This window comes from Diadema setosum, chromosome 6 (assembly GCF_964275005.1).
Source record: "Diadema setosum chromosome 6, eeDiaSeto1, whole genome shotgun sequence".
Classification (NCBI taxonomy): domain Eukaryota; kingdom Metazoa; phylum Echinodermata; class Echinoidea; order Diadematoida; family Diadematidae; genus Diadema; species Diadema setosum.
Genome location: NC_092690.1, coordinates 30,459,986 through 30,484,306, shown reverse-complemented (window position 1 = coordinate 30,484,306; position 24,321 = coordinate 30,459,986).

Sequence of the window (24,321 nt, the reverse complement as noted above, 5' to 3'; positions counted from 1 at the left end):
ACATCAATATGACGTCTTTATACAACCATTTTTCTCGTTACATTCATGATTATCATATGACGGAAGTTTTACGTCAATAACTCAACCAATTATTTACGGCTAATTAAATCAAAAGTTAGATGTATTTTCTTCTTCTTTTTTTTTTTTCTTTTTTAACAGCGTTAACATTATTTGTGGCATGTTTTCACGTCATTTCTATAGGTTTTCCCATTCATTTTCAAACTTTTTTCATTCAATTTCGTCGCGGAATGTCAGGAGTAGGCCAATCTTACTTTCAAATTCGTGTTTCGTCGTTCATTTTCAAATAAAGTCCATTCAATTTAGTTATTTGGCATACACTTTCAGTCAGTCTCACTCGCAGCACTCAAAGCAGCAGGATCGATTTAGTCTTTTGTCAGTCATTTTCGTTAGATTTTCATTCATATTCGTCTCATATCTCTACCCGGTGTGATTTTCCAGTCATTCATGTATTGTTGGTTTTTTTTTCTGTAATTGTTCACATTTTACATTCAGGATTTAACATACACACAAGTGCCCCCCCCCCCACACACACACAGAACCACAGATACAGACACACACACAAGCAATCCGAGTGCACACTGATACAAACAGACGCATACCGTCTCGCAAACGAAAACACTGACAAACGATGTCTAGGCAAACATGACTAAAGACAAAATTTAAGTGTATAATTGTCGCCTGTTTAATGTCAAAGAATGGGTAACATAATTATGTTTGCTGCTTTCCAGGGTACAAAATTTAAACTTTGCTTAATGCATTACGATGCGAAAACCTGAACATTACGAGTAAAAGTTCAAAAACCTATATTAGAAATATAGGCTTTCCCATCAATTTTCGCACTTTTGTCATTCAATTTCAAAAATTTATTATTCAATTTCGTCCCGAGAAGCACGTGGAACGCAAATCCTAACTTCAATTTCGTCAATTGTCATTGTAATTAGTTTTTCGTCAAACATTTTCGAAGACATAGCATTCAAAATCGTCAATTATCATTCAAATTCATTCCTCCCGCTGACAGATCGCAGAATGTGAAGATCAAATTCGTCTTTGTTCACACAATTTCATTAATTTTTCATTCAAATTAGTCAGATGTTGTTGATTCTTTATTTTGATGGTGAACTAACTTAAAGCCAACATTTTACTTTCTCTCGTAAATTGTATCGTTACACATTATTCCCCAACCATTTGCTTAGACAATACACACGAAAAACATGACTGCCAACCAAAACTGATTGAAGGATGAACGAAAGTCAAAAGTCATAACCCAGGACAGTATGTCAGTGTCATCTTTTGAACTTTAACTCGTAATGTTCAGGTTTAGCATCAGAATGCATGATGCAAACTTTAATATAGGTTTTCCCATTCATTTTCAAACCTTTTTCATTCAATTTCACAAATGTTTACTTCAATTTCGTCGCTGGATGTCGGTAATAGGCCAATCTTACTTTCAAATTCGCCTTTCATCGTTCATTTTCAAATAAAATCCATTCATCTTCGTCATTTGGCATACATTTTCGACATTTACAGTTCAAACGCGTCTGTCTCACTCCCAGCACTCAAAACAGCAGGATCGATTTCGTCTTTTGTCAATCATTTTCGTTAAATTTTCATTCATATTCGTCTCAGATCTCTACCCGATGTGATTTTCCAGTCATTCATGTATTTTTTCTGTAACCGTTCACATTTTCATTCAAGAGTTAACATACACACAAGTGTCCCCCCCACACACAGAATCACAGATACAGACACACACACACACAAGCAATCCGAGTACACATTGATACAAACAGATGTACCGTCTCGCAAACGAAAACACTGACGAACGATTTCTAGGCAAACATGATTAAAGACAAAATTTAAGTCTAGAATTGTAACCTGCTTAATGTCAAAAACATAATTATGTTTGCTGCTTTCCAGGGTACAAAATTTAAAATTTACTTCATGCATTATGATGCGAAAACCTGAACATTACGAGTTAACGTTCAAAAGGTGACTCTGACATACTGCCCTGGGTTATGACTTTTGACCGTCGTTTATCCTTCAATCAATTTTGGTTGGCAGTCATGTTTTTCGTGTGTATTGTCTAAGCAAATGGTTAGGGAATAATGTGTAACGATACAATTTACGACAGAAAGTAAAAATATGTCGGCTTAAAGTTGGTTCACCATCAAAATAAAGAATCGACAATATCTGACTAATTTGAATAAAAAGTTCATGAAATTGTGTGAAAAAAAAAAACACGAATTTGATCTTCACATTCTGCGATCCGTCAGCGGGATGGGTGAATTTGAATGACAATTGACGGTTCTGAATGCTATGTCTTCGAAAATGTTTGACGAAAAACGAATTACGATGACAATGGACGAAATTGAAGTTAGGATTTGCGTTCCGCGTGCTTTCGGGACGAAATTGAATAATACATCTTTGAAATGCGAAAATGGATGGGAAAACCTATATTTGTACCCTGGAAAGCAGCAAACATAATTATGTTATGCATTCTTTGACATTGAACAGGCTACAATTCTAAACTTAGATTTTGTTTTTAATCATGTTTGCCTAGAAATCGTTTGTCAGTGTTTTCGTTTGCGAGACAGTACGTCTGGTTGTATCAGTGTGTACTCGGTTTGCTTGTGTTTGTGTGTCTGTATCTGTGGTTCTGTGTGTGTGGGGGGGGGGGGAACTTGTGTGTATGATAACTCCTGAATGTAAAATGTGAACGGTTACAGAAAAAAAATACATGCATGAATGGAAAATCACACCGGATAGAGATATGAGACGAATATGAATGAAAAATTAACGAAAATGATTGACAAAAGACGAAATCGATTATGCTGTTTTGAGTGCTGGGAGTGAGACTGACGAATTCGAACTGTAAATGACGAAAATGTATGCCAAATGACTGAATTGAATGGACTTTATTTGAAAATGAACGACAAAAGACGAATTTGAAAGTAAAATTGGTCTATTTCCGACATCCTGCGACGAAATTGAAGTAAAAATTTTTGAAATTGAATGAAAAAAAGGTTGAAAATAAATGGGAAAACCTATAGTATTTAATATCAATTGAAATCGGCTGGACAGAAGTGACATATAGAATAATTGATTCTACTTTTAAAACATGGTAACGGACCGGCACACTAAATAGCATACCAGTTAACTCTTTTTAGCGGGGTCATCCCACGAGACCGACACCCACTAGTCATACGGTTGTCGCGCCTTTAAACCATAACTTGGTTTATTTCGTAACTTGCCGTGTAAGCTCTTCAACATGCATACACGAATGTGCTGCTTACGCACTGGCAGATGTTTTATTTCTGCATGGTAGCGTAGGCGGCGAGTTATGGTTTAAGCCAAAGTTACGGTTTCGAACCTCGACATACGGTCCGTGAGCCCGACATCAAAAATAGGTCCATGAGTCATACAGCCCATGAGTTATACGGCTCACGAGTCATACCAGGGAGGTGGAATCTTCCACCTCCCTGGTCATACAGCCCATGGGTTCGACACTAGGCACAAAAGGCTCGTGAGACTGACACTAAGCAATGAAAGCCCACGAGACCGACACTAGGCAAACAAGGTTCACGAGACCGACACTAGGCAAAGAAAGCCCACGAGACGGACACTAGGCAAAGAAGGCACACGAGACTGACAGGATGAACAGCGACATCTACTTGTGAATTACAAATATGTACCTGTATAGGGTGTTCCATGAAGGGGAAAATTACATAGTAGCGGATGCGATTTCGTTACGCTGTCGAGCGAGAGATTGTAACTAATAACAACACAATCTACATGTCAACTACATTTAGTATATATTTGTACACGTGTGGCTTTTAGGGAGCAATTCTGTCACGCTACGGGGGCGACATTGTTGCCACTTTTTTCCTTTTTTTTTTTTGAATAAAATTGTCCTCTTCGTAAGACCACCACCCCCTCCCCCCCCCCCAAAAAAAAATGATATAGGAGAAGAAAGATGAATGGTTTAATTTTAGATGCCTTTGTGCTATATTTGATAGGCTTTCCTAATTTCTAATTAGACGTTGGACAGGATCTATTTTTTTCGCCCTTTTCTTTCTCGCTTCACAAGTTAAGTAGGCCTTATTAGATATATTATCTGCCTGCTTATATATCCGCCTGCTCAGAGTTGAATTTGCAATTTTCTCTGTGACTATGATATATGAAATTCAACGGATGAAAACGTTTTTATCGCAGCGATTCACCTCAGTTTGGATGGCTTGTGTTTGAAAAATTATTACTCTCAAAGCGGTACAGTTTTCATGGAATAGACAAGTTATTTTCATGGATGTATCTTCCTTTTCCGAATTTTTAACGCTGCCTTAATTGACGATTACATTACTTTCTGTGAATTTACACCATTTCAACGACTTTGCAGATGACTACCCCCCCCCCCGAAGTAAAGCAGATGTACACTTTAACACTGACCATTTTGTGAATAATTTCTTATAGTGAACTTCAAATCAAACTTGGGTATTTTTCTAGTTGGTTAATCTGAATGTTCACATAATTTTATTACTTTTTTTTTCTAAGTAGGTGTATACCGGTATAGGCTTTTCAGTTAGGGAAACGAGGGTGTTTCAGCATTTTCGAAAGTAATGTTTCCATCTCTTACACCTTTTTTATGCCATTATCTGGACACCCTATACAATAATTTGGTCTATAGGTGGCGCTGTTCATCCTGTCAGTCTAGTGGGCCTTTCTTCTTCTTCCTTTTTTCCTGTTTTCTTTTTGCCTTGTGTCGGACTCGTGGGCCTCTTTTGCATAGTGTCGGTCTCGTAAGCCTCTTAAAGATAATATGTGACCCTGCACCTCAAAACAAACAAAAAGTCGCCAGACATGAATTTTTAGTTAAGACCATATTCTGAAAGAGCAGACTTTAAGCTTTAACATGATGTATAACTCAAATGAACTCCCCTAACCTATCTAAATATTGGAAAGAAAGCAAAAACTCAGGAAAAGTGTGAACTGAGAAAAGAGGTTCTGAAGGTAGTGTCTATTCAAGAGCTTAATCTTTACCAAACCGTGCTGGCTGTGCAATGAATGGGACAAAAAACAGGAAGTAAACCACCAGAGTAACAACAATGAAGGGATTATCAGATTAGATTGAAATTAAGCTTGCCTCATTAACACATTCTGTCCATAATTATTGCCAACTTTCAAAGCAATAGCGCTATCCTTTCAAAAGTTATTAGAGTTGAAAGGGAAGAGTGAGGACAAGGCTTTTCAGAAATGAAAAGGGGATTCTAAAGACACACCTAATCACACTATTCTACCAAAAATGTTCGAGATAAACTGCTAAAAAACACACTTTCCTGCCCGTTATATGATACCAAATTTTAGCATAATGTAAAAGAAGACCCGCTCTTTCAGAAAATATGAAAAAGTCAAGCTCGGCTAGGTTGACCCATTTCACTTTTTTTCAGTCCTCACGCAAAATCAGTGTGTGCGACTTTATGTTCGTTTTGAGGTGCACGGTCACATATAAAGTTTTGGTACCTCAAAAGTTTCCCTGAATTCCCTTGTCTTAGTTTGTGTTTCAGGTTAAAGTACCTTTCATATAACTAACACTGTGAGACTTACTCGCCCTAAAGTGCTCTCATGTCTTAGTAATCATGCAATTAACTGCGACCAGCAGCCCCATACGCACAGCGTAATGGGGCTTCGCAATGTAGCATTCAAGATCATGACAGATTTAGTATCGCGGGTAAATATCAACTTAAAATCCAAAAATTTCTTCAATTTGAAGACTTACCAATTAAGTTGAAGTATTGAAAACAGGCTTCGGGCAACGTTTGATTCTGCCAATAGTCCCTTTCTGTTCGAATTGATGACTGAATGTGACTCGGTCGAGAGAACCTTGGGAGAGCTACATACACTGAATACTACGGCCAGCGCATGCGCACACATCACATGCGCACAAATTTCAAATCCATGAACGGATAAGATGTCTATGTGCGCATGCGCTGGCAGTCAATGCAGTGTAGCTCTCCCAAGGTCCTCTTGACCGAGTCACATTCAGTCATCAATTCGAACAGAAAGGGACTATTGGCAAAACCAAACGTTGCCCGAAGCCTGTTTTCAATACTTCAACTTAACTGGTAAGTCTTCAAATTGAAGAAATTTTTGGATTTTAAGTTACTAAATCTGTCATGATCCTGAATGCTACAATGCGAAGCCCCGTTTAGCTATGCGTATGGGGCTGCTGGTCGCAGTACAATACGTGTACTACCTCGGCGCCGTACGGCGGCGCATACTAGTAAACGACTCTGGTACGAAACCATACTATTAAAGATATGAGAGCACTTTGGGGTGAGTATTAAAGTCTCACAGTGTTAGTTATATGAAAGGTACTTTAACCTGAAACACAAACTAAGATAAGGAAATTCAGGGAAACTTTTGAGGTACCAAAACTTTATATTATCTTTAAGCATAGTGTCGGTCTCTTGAGCCTTCTGTGCGTAGCACTTGTCGAACTCATGGGCTGTACAGTGTGTCTCTGAAAAAAGTAAACCCAACTTCAACGGCAAATTTTCAGAAAACTATGAAATATTTACACATTATTTTTTCATGGTTAGATAGTCCAATAAGTCCTCTGTCCAATGATACCACGTAGGTTATGTAACTGTCATGCATGACTGAGCATGATTCAACTTAACTTAATACTTAACTAGTAAAGCGAGAAAGAAAAAGGCGAAAAAACTCACATGCTGTCCACCGTTTATCTAGAAATAAGGAAAGCTGCCTATCAAAATTAGCACGACTGCATCTAAAATTAAACCATACATCGTTCGTGTCCTCTTTTGTTTTTCTGTACTTTTTCTTTTGTTGGGGGGGGGGGGCATGCAGAAGACAATGTTGCTCCCTGTAGCGTAACAGAACTGCCCTCTGAAAGCCACACGTGCAGATATACATAATTGCTTGATGTTGTTAAAATGTAGATGGTGCTGTTCAACAAGTTACAATCTCTCGCTCGAAAACATGATGAATGCCATCCGCCAGTGTGTAATTTTCCCCTTCAAGGAACATCATGTACAGGTAATTGACATGTAGATGGCGCTGTTCATCATGTCGGTCTCGTGAGCCTTCTTCGCATAGTGTCGGTCTCGTTGGCTTCTTTGCCTAGTGTTGGTCACGTGAGCCTTCTTTGCTTAGTGTTGGTCTCGTGAGCCTTCTTTGCCTAGTGTCGGTCTCTTGAGCCTCTTTTGCGTACTGTCGGTCTCGTGAGCCTTTATTGTGTATTGTCAGTTTCGTGGGCTTTGTTGCGACACGGATTGTCGCCCCTACACGGATTGTCGCCTCCTGCTCGGGGCGACAATCCGTGACTGGCGCTGGCGGCACGGATTGTCGCCCCAGTCACGGATTGTCGCCTGGCGACAATCCGTGACGCTTGTGCAGTTCCCAGTTTTTGACCTCGGAGGCGACAATCCGTGTTGGCAAAAAAAAAAAAAAAAATTGTAGCGACACGGATTGTCGCCCCGTCACGGATTGTCGCCCCGGGCTCGGGGTGGTTCCTCCGGTGTTAAGCTTTTGTGGGATGGGTATGACTGGTAAGTTATGCGTATGTGTGTGTGTGTGTGTGTGTGTATTGTGAGCTGCATGATATGTGATGTGTATGATTTGTTGTGTGTGTGTGTGTGTGTATGTGTGTGTATTTGGAGTATAATAATACAATATGTAGAAACTGTGCATGTGTGGTGGTTGTATAATGGTAGTGGTTCGTTTGTCTGTGTGTATACGTGTGCCTGTATGCTTACGTGTGTATGTTGAATATAGTGGCGCTACTGTGGCAATACAAACACCTTCAGAGTGTATGAGCACGTGTTTAAAGAATTCACACCAGCGTTGATCTAAAAATAGTATGGGTGTGTCAACCAATATCAGCGGTGAGGCGGGCTAGGCGAGAGAGAGACCGAGAGAAAATGCATACGAGGAGGTACCCTCCCCAAATGTTATTTGTCTTTGTTCATTTTTCACTGCAGTTATTTTCTTCCATCAGTCTTTTAAACTAGAACGTCCATACCACTATTCTTTGTCCCAGAATAGGTTTGGCATGCTTTATGCATGAGCGAATAATTTCCACACGCCGTAAAAAAATTTGTCAATCGTTAGTTGATTTTAGCACAAACGAACTGCCATTGCACACCGCCAATACATACGTAATACAAACAAACACCAGCAAACACTCAGACAAATCCTCATAAGTCAATAAACCAACTCAACACTTGTTCTCTTGACATTTATTGATTTCATTGAAATCATTCATAAATCGACCCATTCTGGGTGTAACATGAACAACTAGAAATGTCGCTTTGGCGACTGGTATGCCTCCGCCATAATGCATGATTTTCCCAATAGGTCTAGATAGTACATGTGGACAATGTGTGATTACATTTTCACAAAATTGGCAAAATATTGAAATGACAAGTTTGTCACAAATGTGTTGAATGTTCACCTTCCTTGACCTAGGTTTAATTGGATGAATAGGAGAGCATGTATCTAGGGATTTAAGGACTTTAACTCGACTTTGACCCATTCATACATTTAGGCATTGAGTAATTTTCAAGGTACAGGTGTGGAGAAAAAGTGCAATTTCTGAATTGAATAGTAAATTGTTACCATTTTCATCTGGCCCTTGACCCTAAAATTCATAAGATAATCACTTTCAGGTAGAACATGCATAATATGTACTATGTTTCAAGATAACTTCAGCCACTTCCGAGATATGGAGGAAAATGTTAGTTCAGCACTTTCACTTGATCTTTGACCTTTTGACCTTTGAGGCAAAAGAAAAGAAAAAAAAAACTTTCCAGAGAATTTCTATTAGGTTACACATGTATGCATACACCAAGTGTAAAAAAAAAAAAAATAACCCTGCTGGCATTGCATGATAGGAGGGAAATAGTAAAATTTTGAAGTGTTGCACTTGACCTTAGACCCCTGACCTTTGACCCCATGAACCCTACATTCTCTAGATAATCACTTCCAGTCAGTATATGTACTATGTTCCATAAAGATACCTTGAACAATTTTCCAAGGTATGGAAAAAAAAAAAGAAGTTTTAATATTTTTACTTGACCTTTTAACCTTTGACATTTGACCTCATGACCCAAACTTTCACCAGAGAATTTTAATTGGGTAATACATGTATACACTAAGTTTCAAGAAAATATCTTCAGGCGTTCAATAGATATGGTGGAAATATTGAAATTTTATGTATTTGACCCTGACTTTTTGACCTTTGACCTTTGACCTCATGACCCAAACTTTCACCAGAGAATCTTAATTGGGTAATGCATGTATACACTAAGTTTCAAGAAAATATCTTCAGGCATTCAATAGATATGGTGGAAATAATGACATTTTATGTATTTGACCTTGACCTTTTGACCTTTGACCTTGAGCATGTGCACCCAAAAGTTGATAGGCACAACTTCACCCCCTAATACACATACATGCCAAGTTTCATTAGGATACCTCAACAGGTTTTGATAGTTACCATGTCCACAAAATTCATTACGGACGGACGGAAGGACGGACGGACGGACGGACGGACGGACGGAAGGACGGACGGAAGGACGGACGGACGGACAACCCGAAAACATAATGCCTCCGGCCCCACTTCGTGGCGGAGGCATAAAAAAGTTTCAAATGGCAATTCGAAACACAAACAAATCCATTTGTCAATTTATACCACAAATAATCTCACTTCAACATAGATATCTCGATTATAGACCAACCCCACTATTAAATAGTTTCTTCACGAGAAAGTTTTGACATGTAGGGCCCTACCAAACCTATATTCCTTGAATATGTTGGTTTGGATCATGTAAAACCTTCTTACTTACAAGGGCATTTACATTAAAAAAACACAAATACATTACACAAATCTAGAATGAAATCAGTCCTAAAAAACCTGACCACCCCCTCCCCTCCCCAACCGAAACAAATCTAGGGCCTACATCTATCCTAAATATCAAATCCTACCAATATCTGTCATACCATTTATAACTATCCTTCTTCAAATCCAATCCCCAACCCACCAACCCCTGATTAAACAAAACCTAAATCATCCCACACCCACATTCACCAACCCAAATACATACATACATACATACACACACACACACACACACACACACGAAGGTTCGTTATTCCGAAGTTTCGTTTTTTCCGAGGCTTCATTTATCCGAAACACACAATTCCCTTTACCTAGATGTACGTTGATCCAAAAATGAAATTCGGAATAAGAAACCTTTGGAATAATGAGCCTTCGGACGAATGAGCCTTCAGAATAACATACTTTTGCAATAACGAAATGTAATCCCCTCCCCACATACCGACGCACACCCGAACCGATACCACATTCCTTCTTGATGAAACGATTTCCCAATGTTGATAAATAAGACATAGTCGTATGCAGAAAAGCAGCATCCGCCCGCACGCAAGCTCCACTTCGAATTCATATACAAATCTGCCAAACAAACTCATCAAATTCAAAGCTGCTGATAAAATCAATATCAACGTTTATGCCAGCAACAGCTTACTAGGTATCCCTCCCCACGCGCAGCTAAAAAACACATACGCAAAAAACTGACATAATAAACACATTCTTCCATCACACACACACACACACACACACGCACAAACTGACACTAAATTATCATGTGCACGCGCACATATATACACACTTCCTTGAAACCTCACCATGACTTTTTACATGGCATGTTTGCATGGATGTAGCCATGTAAGTTATGTGTTAGTATTTCAATGATTATGTCCAGAACGATATTACCCAGCAAAATGTGCTTCGACGGCGGGCGACAATCCGTGCCGCCAAAGCCCGACACGGATTGTCGCCCCGAGCAGGAGGCGACAATCCGTGTAGGGGCGACAATCCGTGTCGCAACAGGGTTTCTTTGCTTAGTGTCGTCAAAAACACGTAAATACGTAAATACATAATACAAGTGTGATGTGAATATGACGGCAACACGACCAAAAAAAAGTAAATATGACGTAATTTTTACCAGTGTGAATGCAATATTCTGGTTGTGAACGCAATATTCTGGTTGTGAACGCAAAATTCTGGTCGGAAAGACTTCATACTGATGTCATTTTAAAACCAATAAGACGTCATAAAAGACGTGAGCATAATGACGTCATATTTTACGTCTTATGCGTTAAATCACACGAATCGCTCAAGCATGTTTATGCTTTTTTTCATTCCTCGGAGGTGCCTGCTTATGTGTCTTTCCAAACCACCATACAGATCACAGAATCAGAATCCCAACCAAATTGTCAAGTTTCTTCGGGAGAATACTTTGTTAGTATCATATAAATATGATAAAAGGCCATTTATTAGCCATGACTTATTAAAAGATGTTTTCACTGAGCAAGAAAAAATAATAATAATAATAATAATGCGAAGGACATTAATATAGGAAAATATGCAAAGTCCAATTGTCTGAGAACTGTTTCTCCGAATGTGTTCCAACAATAGAGACGAAAACCATTATCGCACATTTTGTACGTAGTTGTCTCAACATTACGTGCGAATATGGAATCGTGTGTGCCAAATGTTGGACTACAACCAGCCATGTACACGAGCAACACGCAACTAAAATGCAAACCGTACAAATTTCCAATAAGTCACGGACAATAATATTTGCCATTAGAATTGAAATCAGATGAAGTTGTTTTTTCTTTCCTTTTTCGTTTTTTTTTCTCACTTCTTTCTTTTGTTTGATGTTTTGTATAATTATGTTTGTTGTTGTTGTTGTTATTGTGTGTGTGTGTGTGTGTTTTCTTGGTTGCTCCGACATCTTTTCTTGCCTAACATGCCTTTCTTCTAAAATTTTCTTCGTACTGGGTAGTATTTCAAACAATTGTTGCATGATTTATATAATTCATATGTGGTACACAAATATTGGGGCCAAAAGTTTGAGAGCATTGGAAAATTGACGGCAATAGCAAAATCGTCGATACCCACGTTACTCGTTACTCACGTTACATATTAGCTTATAATCTCGACAACATAACTGACCATGAGAATTAGCTGAAAAATATGTCCCTAAGATAAAACGATATTGACACTCTTTCATACTTTTCCCACTGTCATAAGGTCATATATGGCATATATTTTATTGTTCAGAATCCAAGTAATCACCATAAACCAGATCGATGCCCCCCCCCCCCAAAAAAAAAAAAAAAAAAATATTGAGTATAAGATGCAGTGTAATAAAATATTTTCGTACTATTCCGTTTCACAGGAACTGAAATGTAATTACCTTTAATCATGGGTAAAAAACCTGATTTCATAAATTGTAAACTACTTCAGAAAACAACAACATACAGTACATGTCTTAACCATAAAAAGGCCGGGGGTTGAATCAACCCCCCCCCCCCCCCCCCAAAAAAAAAAAAAAAAAAAAAATTGGCGACTACTCCCCCTCGCGAAATGTTTTGACTGCGCCGTTCGCTGACAGTTTACTTTTAAGCCTCGCGCATGTTTTGACACCATTTTCGCGAAAATCGCGCATACTGTTACGACGCTGCATGACCTTTGATACATGCCTGTCAAACCGAAAATGGCTCAAAAACGTGATTTTTGTGTATAAATTCTATGCAAATATTTAATAAAGACATAATTATTTTCACTTTCATAGGCTGAAACTAACTAATTTTAGCATAATTATGCTTAAAATAGGTTCTCTTATAAAATTTGCAAAAAAAATGATGAAACAAAAGGTCAAAAACAAAGAAATACAATAGAAATTCATAAAGCTATAAGATACATAACAGATTGATTTTGATACCAGATGTTTTTCAAGTGCATTGTTAGGAATGCTACAAAGAATGATATCACCAAAAATTAGGATTCTAAGAGCTTTAATTTCTAATTTAGCGCAAAAAGTATGATTTTATGCATAATTATATTAGCATAATTATATTAGCATAATCAATCATTCTGACAGATATTTCAATTTCTTTTTGTATAGTTGTCAGAGCTGTCAACTCTTGCGCAAATATCATGAGACTCAGGCAATTAACCAAATTCTAACTAACTCTGATAAAAGAATTTTCACACTGAACCCCAAAAACAGTATATGTAAAAAAAAAAAAAAGAAAAAAAGATCAAAACAATCCCTGTTTATCTCAATGTGCAATATGCCCAAGCCCAAACTTTTGAGATTATACCGCAAGCACACTTTCTCTATGGCATGTGTTGAAAACTTTACTGAAGTATGCACCAAATGCACCAATCCAATCGAAATGCTTAATTGATGGACTTCCCTATAGTGGAAACGGGAGAGAGGGAGACACTCCCCTTCCACACCATCCCCAATCCCCTGTCCACCACCATCGCTTTGATCGGTCGCTTGCTTCCTCACATTTCACTCCAAACTCTCAGTCTAGTTTCGCAGCCCTGCTATGTACAGTTATACACTCATCACAGTGATCCACCTCTTATTCTAATTTAACTTATTCTTGTATCTTCTGGAATTGGTGAATTTTAACTTTGAGTGAGCTTAAATTGTAGTTGAGCAATTGTCATTATTTTGGGTTGATAATCCCAAAGAATAATTTGGAAAGAGCTGTAACACTGACAATTCTTGTAAATAATGTCTTATACACACATTTACCAACTGACAGGAAATGATAATTGATAATCCCCCAATCACCTCTCACCCCTAAAAAAAACAAAGAAACAAAACAAAAACAAAAAACCTGGAAAAATGGCATTGCAAAAAGAGACTACAAATTCCAACTCTTGCTCATAGTTACATCAGATATAATTATACAGATTTTTGTTTACAGATCTATTTAATGCTTACAATTTATCTTGTATTGTACAAGTTACAATCTTAAGCTTACCAAAAAAAAAAAAAAAACGAACTGGTTATAAAAAAGGATCTAGAGTTATCCAAAGCTGATATCTAAATAGATATGCAATGTAAGGCTTAGATCTTACACATCTGATTTGTCTGTTATAGTTTGCCAATCTAGCTTTTTTTTTTTTTTGAAAAGCAACTAATAGCCTAACAACCAATTAAAGCAAGGTCATGTGAGGATATTTAAAAGACCATACTCTCTTTATGCTCCCTCAGTTTACCCACGTCACACAAAAATTATGTGCTCTCATTGGTTTAGAAATATATTTTGCATTTTGTGATTTTTTTCCTTCGTTACTCACGTTACACCCTTGTTACTCATGTAACATTGTAACATTACAATTTTTGAACCTCTGTCATTACAATACAATAGCTTGTACACAACTATTTCACCATTTTTCATTTAAGGTAGAGGCGGTATGAAGAGAATTTCCACTGGCATATTTTAAATCTAAGGGAATTTAAAGATACATGTATGAAACTTTTTCATTATTTTCGTTACCCACGTTACATTAGTTTAAGCAGTTTGACAGTATGTTTTCTACAAATTCATGGGGATACAGATAATTTTTTTCATACCGACAACTAGTAACTGATAACCAATACATCATAGAAATCAAACCAATTATTTACCATTCTTTTATTTTCAATGGATTCAACTCGAACATTCAAATAGATTTTCAATGTAATTCTCAATGAAAATGAAAGTTGAATTCAAAGTGCAATATCTGCCATTTGGGAGGTATTTTAATTGGAAAAATGGCAACAATTTACTTTTTCATTCCATGACACCCATCTCATGGAATTGCCCTTAGGGTATCTATCCAAACAAAACTTGGCATAGAGTGGACAAGATATGCTTATCGACAAATGGTTGCACATGCTCCAGGTTAAAGGTCATGGCCAAATGCTGAAAATTATTCCCTAATATCACACTGCAATGGCGGAATTCATTTTTTTTTTTTATTAACAAAAGGTGTATACTTCATGTATTCCAAGATTATCGTATAAGAAAGGTTCTGGTTCATGACGTCAAAGGTCAAGTTAGAATGTTATAAGATCTAAATTTTCCTCCATATCGCGGAAAGAGGCCAAGGTACCATCTTTATGAAACGTTGACCTTGTCTCATGAAGTGCCTGACATTGATTCTTCTCGGAAGATTCGGATCAAAGATCACTGGTTATGCTGAGAGTGATCGTTATCAAACATTGACATCAATCTGCTTCACCTAAGGCAGGGCTCCACACTAACTTTCTTATTTGGTGGCCCGATGGGGCCACCAAAATCATCAATTTCAAATTTTTGGTGGCCCGAGAGAAAAATTTGGTGGCCCCCCGAAACAATAAAAAACATTACAATTCCTGCTTTTTTTTAATGAGTCAAATATTTAAGTTTTATCATAGTAAGAATTGGAGGCTGGACATATCTACTCATAAATAAACTTCAACAAACTCGCAACACTCACTCTCAGGCACTCATTCAGTCCTTTTCAGCCATCCTTTAAACAAATTTAACTGCTGAATGGTAAGGCTAAGTATAAATATTCACTAACAGGCACATGGGTTGCAACATCTTAACATAGATAAATGACATTTTTCAAAAAACTTTGGTGGCCCGAGGTGGGCCACCAAATTTGCCCTTCTTTTAAATTTGGTGGCCCGACTTTCATATTTGTTGGCCCCGGCCACCGGGCCACCGTTAGTGTCGAGCCCTGCCTAAGGAATCTTATGCCCGGCCTGTTTTCACTTTTACTGGTATCCTTTGACGTTATGTGTTGTAAAAGTAGGCCTAACACAAGAGTTAGTCATGTGATATTCTGTAAGTTTGTCTTTGCTTGCTTGTGGCTGTTAAATCACACGTGATTCCCACACAAGCACATTTATGTCTTTTTCTTTCCGTGCAGATTCCTGTCCATATTGGTGTGCCTATTCAAGCTACCGTACAGATGACGTAATTCAGAATCCCAACCAAACTGACAATTTTCTCCAGAGGAATGGTATGTCACTATAAAAGCCATAACTCATGACTTATTAAAGGATGATTCCACTGAACAGGAAAATTATTTGTCAAGGACGTGCATGGGGGGGGGGGGGGGTGCAAAGTACAACAGCCTGAGTCTTTTGTGTGTGTGTGTGTGTGTGTGTGAATGTACAATGCATGTGAATGTGTTCCAACAATAGAGCTGCAGTTTTCGAAACATGCGAATATCGAAATTTTTGTACCGTGAGACCAGGCGTCCACTAGGGAGCGGACAAGATGCGGACAAGCCCCGGAATGCAAATTTGGTATTCCGCACTCCTTCGGGAACCTGTCCGCACGTTCCTGAACGTGTCCGCTGACTGTCCTAAACATGTCCGGGCGTTTCCGCGCCTTCAGGCGGACGTCCACTTGGGCGCGGACAAGCCCCGGAAGGGTTGCGGAAGCAAATTTTGTTATTTCGGCATCCTGTCCGCGAAAGACGCGGAATAACTTTGTGAATCGGCTTGTCCTGGGACATTCCTCGGACTGTCCGCGGACTGTCCGCGGACTGTCCACGGACTGACTGCGGACAAACCTAGGAATCACTCCGGAAGACCGCGAAATACCTCGGAATATGCTAATCGTAGCCGGGCAGCACGGAAACATCTATATAGGATTACACCAGGAATGAACGCGGACAATCAGGATGCCTTCCGGACAACACAAGTTAGGCATGCGGACAAACTGCGGACAATACCAGGAAAATGGAAAGGTATAAATTTGGCGCTGACTTTGACTTTTCCTCATTTGACTGCTAGCCGTCATTGATGCTCCTTGTTGTGCTTCCGCAGTAGGGGCTGATGTTATATTAATATGATTGGTCAATATTATTTGATAATAGAATGTGACCACCAAATGTCGAAGAATAGGATTGTCTGCATGTCTGCTGACGACTCATTTTTTTTTTTTTTGATTTGTCTCATCTGGGAGAACAATTTTCTCTGCCTACAGTCACATGGATGATATTCGCAAACTTTTTGAACCATATATATATATATATATGATATACATAAAAATGTAAATGTATATACATATATATATGTATATATAATCATGTTGATAAGGTAGTCCACGTTTGGGCAAGATAAAAAGATAAGTAACAAAACTGCAACAAAGTTCATGCTGTATTCACCAACGGTTTATTTCTTCACAAGAAATAAACCGTTGGTGAATACAGCATGAACTTTGTTGCAGTTTTGTTACTTGTATATATATATATATATATATATATATAATATGTATATATATATATATATATATATATATTCTTTATTCCCTTTTTTTAGACCTGTGCTTTATCCATCGTGAAGTATATACATGTTTTGTCTGATACTTCTGTAGAGCATGCCAAAATGATCCTAATCATTAAATTTGCTTTTCTTTCCCTGATTTTTACCCTTGTGCATCTCTAACCCTCTGTTATTTTGATCACTTTCGAACATTTTCAAGTCCGAGTGATTTTTTTTTTTCATGCTTAGAGCTTACTAGCCTATTGTCAATGAAGTGTAAAAATGGGGAAATATTTTTAACCTACTTTAGTATACTTTTTTCTGGGGGGGGGGGTTCAGCTGGGCTGTCAAATTGGACAATCGAGTTTATTTGCAACTAAAACAAAAAGAGAAGAAAAATTATTAGGTAATAACAACTACGAAAATCATTCAGGTAAAGAATATTTCTGAACTGATTTGTGATGCTTAATTTGTACTTTTAACACTCAGCAAAAAAAAAAAGACAAAAGAAAGACAGAAATTTAACACTTTTTCGAGTTCATGATTTATTGCTTTTGCTCTCATTTCATTTGAATTTTGAAGTGACAAAAAATTCTTCATTTTCCTCCATCATCTTCAGCTTTCATTGTTATTTTGGGCTTCAAAGATATTACAGTGTAATGAGACCACAGGTATATCTTTGCAATTGAATTCATGCTTTTTAGTGTGATGAATTTGTCTTTTGTTCTAATATGTTGTATCATTAGAAAGCATTTACGTATGAATAACAACTTGTTCATGTTTATAATACATTAACATTTAGCCAAAAATTCTATGCTTTTTTTTTTTCTGAGTGTACTTCCACCTACTTTTGTGAATTTTCAGCTGGGCTGTCACATGGGACAACATAGTTTGTTCCGGACACTTGCATATATAGATCCGCATCGGCTCCGCGCTGTCCTAAAACATTCCTGGTGTCTTCCGCTTTCATTCGGGAAACTTCCCCACGCCGCGGGATTCTTTCCGGATCGTGTGCGGAAGGAGCGGAAGGGTTCCGGACAAGTCGCCGAAGGTGTCAGGAAGTTCATTTCCGCGTCCAAATTTTGGTCTCGATCAAAATTTGGACGCGGAAATTTTTCTCTCTCCCGAAGACCAGGCGTCCACTAGGGAGCGGACAAGACGCGGACAAGCTCCGGAATGCAAATTTGGTATTCCGCACTCCTTCGGGAACCTGTCCGCACGTTCCTGAACGTGTCCGCTCACTGTCCTAAACATGTCCGGGCGTTTCCGCGCCTTCGGGAGAGAGAAAAATTTCCGCGTCCAAATTTTGATCGAGACCAAAATTTGGACGCGGAAATGAACTTCCTGACACCTTCGGCGACTTGTCCTGACGATGTCCTGAGGATGTCCCGCTTCCCCGGAACCCTTCCGCTCCTTCCGCACACGCTCCGGAAAGAATCCCGCGGTGTGGGGAAGCTTCGCGAATGAAAGCGGAAGACATCAGGAATGTTTTAGGACAGCGCGGAGCCGATGCGGATCTATATATGCAAGTGTCCGGAACCGATGCGGAAATGTTGTGATCCAGACACGAAAATGTCGACAGTTTCCGCGAGCGTCATGCCAATGAAACGCAAAATGAGCAAGAAGGGAGGCGAGGCCCCCATGCAAATATCCCAATCACAGGCACACCTTTCGTCTAGTGATGAAGAACAGGTAAATCTAAGGAATTTCCGGTCCCAGAAGGCAAAGAAGAAGGTAGTATAGAGACTGTGCCAAAAGCAACCAGAAAGAAGTGAAATCAGCCCCCTAACTTCCTAGTAAGTTTGTGTTGATTTGATCTTTTCAGAAATTATTTTTCATCTGAGTGACTCTCCTGGTTCCTATTACTTACTATGGTACATTTTCCTTTATGTTGTTTTCGTATTTTATTTGCAAACAAACTAGGTTGTCTGATGTGACAGCCCAGCTGAAAAATCACAAAAGTAGGTGGAAGTACACTCAGAAAAAAAGCCTAGAATTTTTGGCTAAATATTAATGTATTATATAAACATGAACAAGTTGTTATTCATACGTAAATGCTTTCTAATGATACAACATATTAGAACAAAAGACAAATTCATCACACTAAAAAGCATGAATTCAATTGCAAAGATATACCTGTGGTTTCATTACAATGTAATATCTTTGAAGCCCAGAATAACAATGAAAGCTAAAGATGATGGAGGACAATGAAGAATTTTCTGTCACTTCAAAATTCAAGTGAAATGAGAGAAAAAGCAATAAATCATGAACTCGAAAAAGTGTTAAATTTCTGTCTTTCTTTCGTTTTTTGCTGAGTGTATATATTTAAGTACGCACATTAAGCATCACAAATCATTTCAGAAATATTCATTACCTGAATAATTTTTGTAGTTGTTATTACCTAATATTTTTTCTTCTCTTTTTGTTTAAGTTGCAAATAAACTCGATTGTCCAATTTGACAGCCCAGCTGAACCCCCCCCCCCAAAAAAAAAAAGGAAATTAAAGCAGGTTGAAAATATTTCCCCATTTTTACACTTCATTGACAATAGGCTAGTAAGCTCTAAGCATGAAAAAAAAAAATTCTCGGACTTGAAAATGTTCAAAAGTGATCAAAATAAGAGAGGGTTAGAGATGCACAAGGGTAAAAATGAGAGAAAGAAAAACAAAATAAATGATTAGGATCATTTTGGCATGCTCTACAGAAGTATCAGACAAAACATGTATATACTTCACGATGGATAAAGCACAGGTCAAAAAAAAAGGGGAATAAAGAATATATATATATATATATATATATATATATATATACATGTAAGTAACAAAACTGCAACAAAGTTCATGCTGTATTCACCAACAGTTTATTTCTTGTGAAGAAATAAGCCGTTGGTGAATACAGCATGAACTTTGTTGCAGTTTTGTTACTTATCTTTTAATGTTGCCATCACGTGGACTACCTTATCAACATGATATATATATATACATATATATATGTACATACATTTACATTTACATATATATATATATGGTTCAAAAAGTTTGCGAATATCATCCATGTGACTGTAGGCAGAGAAAAAATTGTTCTCCCAGATGAGACAAATTAAAAAGAAAAAAAATGAGTCGTCAGCCGACATGCAGACAATCCTATTCTTCGACTTTTGGTGGTCACATTTGTAAAATAATATTGACCAATCATATCAATATAATACCAGCAGCTACTGAGGAAGCACAACAAGGAGCATCAATGACGGCTAGCAGTCAAATGAGGAAAAGCCAAAGTCAGCGCCAAATTTATACCTTTCTATTTTCCTGGTATTGTCCGCAGTTTGTCCGCATGCCTAACTTGTGTTGTCCGGAAGGCATCCTGATTGTCCGCGTTCATTCCTGGTGTAATCCTAGATGTTTCCGCGCTGCTCGGCTACAATTAGCATATTCCGAGGTATTTCGTGCTCTTCCGGAGTGATTCCTAGGAATGTCCGCAGTCAGTCCGCGGACAGTCCGCGGACAGTCCTAGGAATGTCCCAGGACAAGCCGATTCACAAAGTTATTCCGCGTCTGTCGCGGACAGAATGCCGAAATGACAAAATTTGCTTCCGCAACCCTTCCGGGGCTTGTCCGCGCCCAAGTGGACGTCCGCCCGAAGGTGCGGAAACGCCCGGACATGTTTAGGACAGTGAGCGGACACGTTCAGGAACGTGCGGACAGGTTCCCGAAGGAGTGCGGAATACCAAATTTGCATTCCGGGGCTTGTCCGCGTCTTGTCCGCGCCCTAGTGGACGCCTGGTCTTACCGAACTACGACCGGTGCAAAGAGTACTCACCAACGAAATGTTTGCAATTAGAGTTGAGATCAGATAATGTTCTTTTTTCTATTTTTTTCTCTGGGGGGGGGGGGAGAGGGGGTTCATTTTTGTCTTTTGTTTGTCGGTTTGTATATGTTTTTTTTGTATTTTTTGTATTTTTTGTATTTTTTTTGTTTGTTTTTTCTTTTGCTCCGACTTCTTCTTGGGGACTAGCCCTCGCATAAAAGCTTCTGCTTTTCTGTAGACTCCCCGTGTAAATGATAACAGTGTATTCTGGAGTCATTTTACTTATATTCTGTGAATTTAGTCAAACATTTCATAATTTACATCCTTTTTAATGTTTGTACAACTATTGTTTGATGAGTCCATGTATTCTACAATCTTTTCAACAATCACGATTTGATGAAAACCTGATGTTTATAAGTGGAATGTAAGATATGTAATGAAGCCATTATGAAGTCAGATATCTCGGCGAGGCGCTATATATGAAGGTTAGACATCAAGTGGTGTAGTATCCTCTCCCCCTCCCCCCCCCCCCTACTCATACACACATGCACCAAACGGAACCAGAGAATGTCTCCAAGAGCATGCAAGTAGTTTGCGGGTGTGCCGTAAATGATCGGAACATCGACCTGCATACACATCGACATTAAGCGTTTTCACATCAGCCCGATGTTTCGAAATAGCGCGCTATTTTCCTGACTTGGGACATTAAAAAAATATCTCGAGTTTGGATTTTTATCGGGCTGATGTGAAAACGCCTATTGACTCATCGCTCGTTAATTAATTCACGTACCTGTTTCCGTACGTCAAAAGTGACACGAAAGCATTTTCAAAATGCTTTCCTGCATTGATCTTTTTACTACCGCCGACAGCCAGCCTGGATAAAAACACAGTAAAACGACGCTTTGAGAAATCTAGAAAATACATGCGCAGAAGATAGTAATTATCTTAAATCATGAAAATGCACGTGCAGTTGTAGTTTACATTGGTAAATTATCGCTCACGTAATTTTCATTTGCGAAATGTGCGTATTTTTACAAGAGAAAGCAATTATTTTTGCAGGTTTTTGTGATTTCAAATCTATGTTTTCCCTCTTTTGGGCAATTCCGTAAATACGGACGTACATTTCACAGCCTTTAATGACATTTGACAAAAAAAAAAAAAAAAAAAAACAACACAAATGTTATTAAGACAAGTTTGTTTTTTTTCCTACGAAAAGATGTACCTCTATGAAAAGAAAACATTCACATAAAATTTTGAGGTAACACCCTTCCTATGACCTTCTAAAAGTGGGAAAACTCCCTCTGGTTGGACGTACAAAAATGGACGCTGTTTTCCAATCCCTTGATTTGAAATGAAAATGTCTGTGATTTATTCAGATTTTTCTTCAAACTCAGGTATGACTGTAAAAAGGAGATGTCGAATGATAGTAAGGTACCAAAATCAAGGTTTGCTTATTCATTCGGATATGGAGATATTCTACATTTTATTATCGTGACGGACGTACACGGTTGGACGTACAATTTGTCCTTGATGGACGCACATGTATTACATGGAAAATGAGCATTTTTGTCATATTTGTAACCACAATTAACTATCACTCTCTTTAATGTGAGCTGGCATTTATCAAAAAAGAAATATACAAACCAAAGTTATTTTTCTTTGTATTTCCTTGTTTTTCCATCTTATCATACATTTTGTATTGCTATGAAGTTTGGGAGCCATCGCTCACTATGTCCTTAACATACCAAAGTAAACTAAGCCAGAGTAAAAATTTAAACAATACTCCTCATATATAGTAACTCATTTAAGGCAATACCTATATTAAAATGGGAGGGGGGGGGGGTTAAAGGGGATGGCTAGTAACTGATCAGTGGGAATCAGTGGGAATGCTGAGGGATGATTGTTTCAATCCTTGTGGGATTCATTCAAGAGTACATAATATAGCTACTGTTGTGTGAAAATTATTTGCTTCAGAACGGTCTCATATTCAAGTAATGTGCAGATTAATGCCCCGTCACTGACCAGGCACGCTAACCTGGAAACATTAAACTGCACATTACTTGAATATGAGACCATTCTGAAGCAAGTGATTTTCACACAACAATAGATATATAATGTACTCTTAATAGTCCATGGGCCAGTGTGGGACCCCCCTCCCCCCCCCCCCCCCCCATTAGGGACAATTTGAAATGATGTTTTCCAAATAGGCCCGACGAACAGTGATCAGAATCCACTTGTTGTTTTTTTTCTTAGTGGTGGGTATGGCCTCCAGAGCCGTTTCCATGGTAACGCTCAATGAAAATAATGGATTCTCATATAAATGCTTATACTCTACATGGAAACACCCAAATCTCATGTAAATGATATCATATTAAAGTGCATAAAATTTCCTACACAATGATATATCACTCTTTGTGCTTCTTGAAAATTAAAGGTCATCTTTGAGGGTCAAAATGTTATTTTTTCACTTTTTCTTCTAAAATTGAATTAAGCAAAATATATTTAAAAAGCTATGGAATAAACAAAATACAAGAAAATAAATGGAAATTTTCCCAAAATAATCCACAGTATATCTTCAACGGTCTCTGAAAAAATAGCTTTGATTGGGACTTAAATCACAGAGATATGGACCTTTAAATATGACAAGAATAATGCAGGCGGATGAGTGATTGCACAACACGAAAAGCGCCCTCCAGTGAGAAGTCCTGCACAATATCCATTGATTTTCATTGTTACAACACTTTTAGTAGAGCAGTTAAGCCGAAGAATTGTGCAAAATTTGACTGAAGCATGAAACTTTCACCATTGTTAGTACATGCTATAAGATTAATTTTAAGATCGGAAGGTAAGTCTGAATTGACCTCTGATGACCTCCAGAGGTCAATGACCTCAAAATGTAAGAAAATTGATATTTTGCATCATTGGTTAATGATAAACACAGTAATGATGTACTGAAACCTAATTTTTGTCACAGTGAGATTGTCTTCATGTTCAGCAGAGCCTTGACAGGTTTCTACCTTTGACCTCTGATGACCTCCAGAGGTCAATGACCTCAAAATGTCATAAAATTGGTATTTTGCATCTTTGGCTAATGATTACCACGGTAATAGTATATTAAAAGTAATTTTTGTTACAGTGGAATTGTCCTCATGTTCCACAGAGCCCTGACAGGATTCTACTTTTGACCTCTGATGACCTCCAGAGGGCAATGACCTCAAAATGTCAGAAAATTGATATTTTAATGCGTCACTCATTACTGAAACACGGTAATTATGTACTAAAAACTAATTTTTGTAAGTGGAATTGCCTCAATGTCCACAAGAGCATTTCAAGTCAGG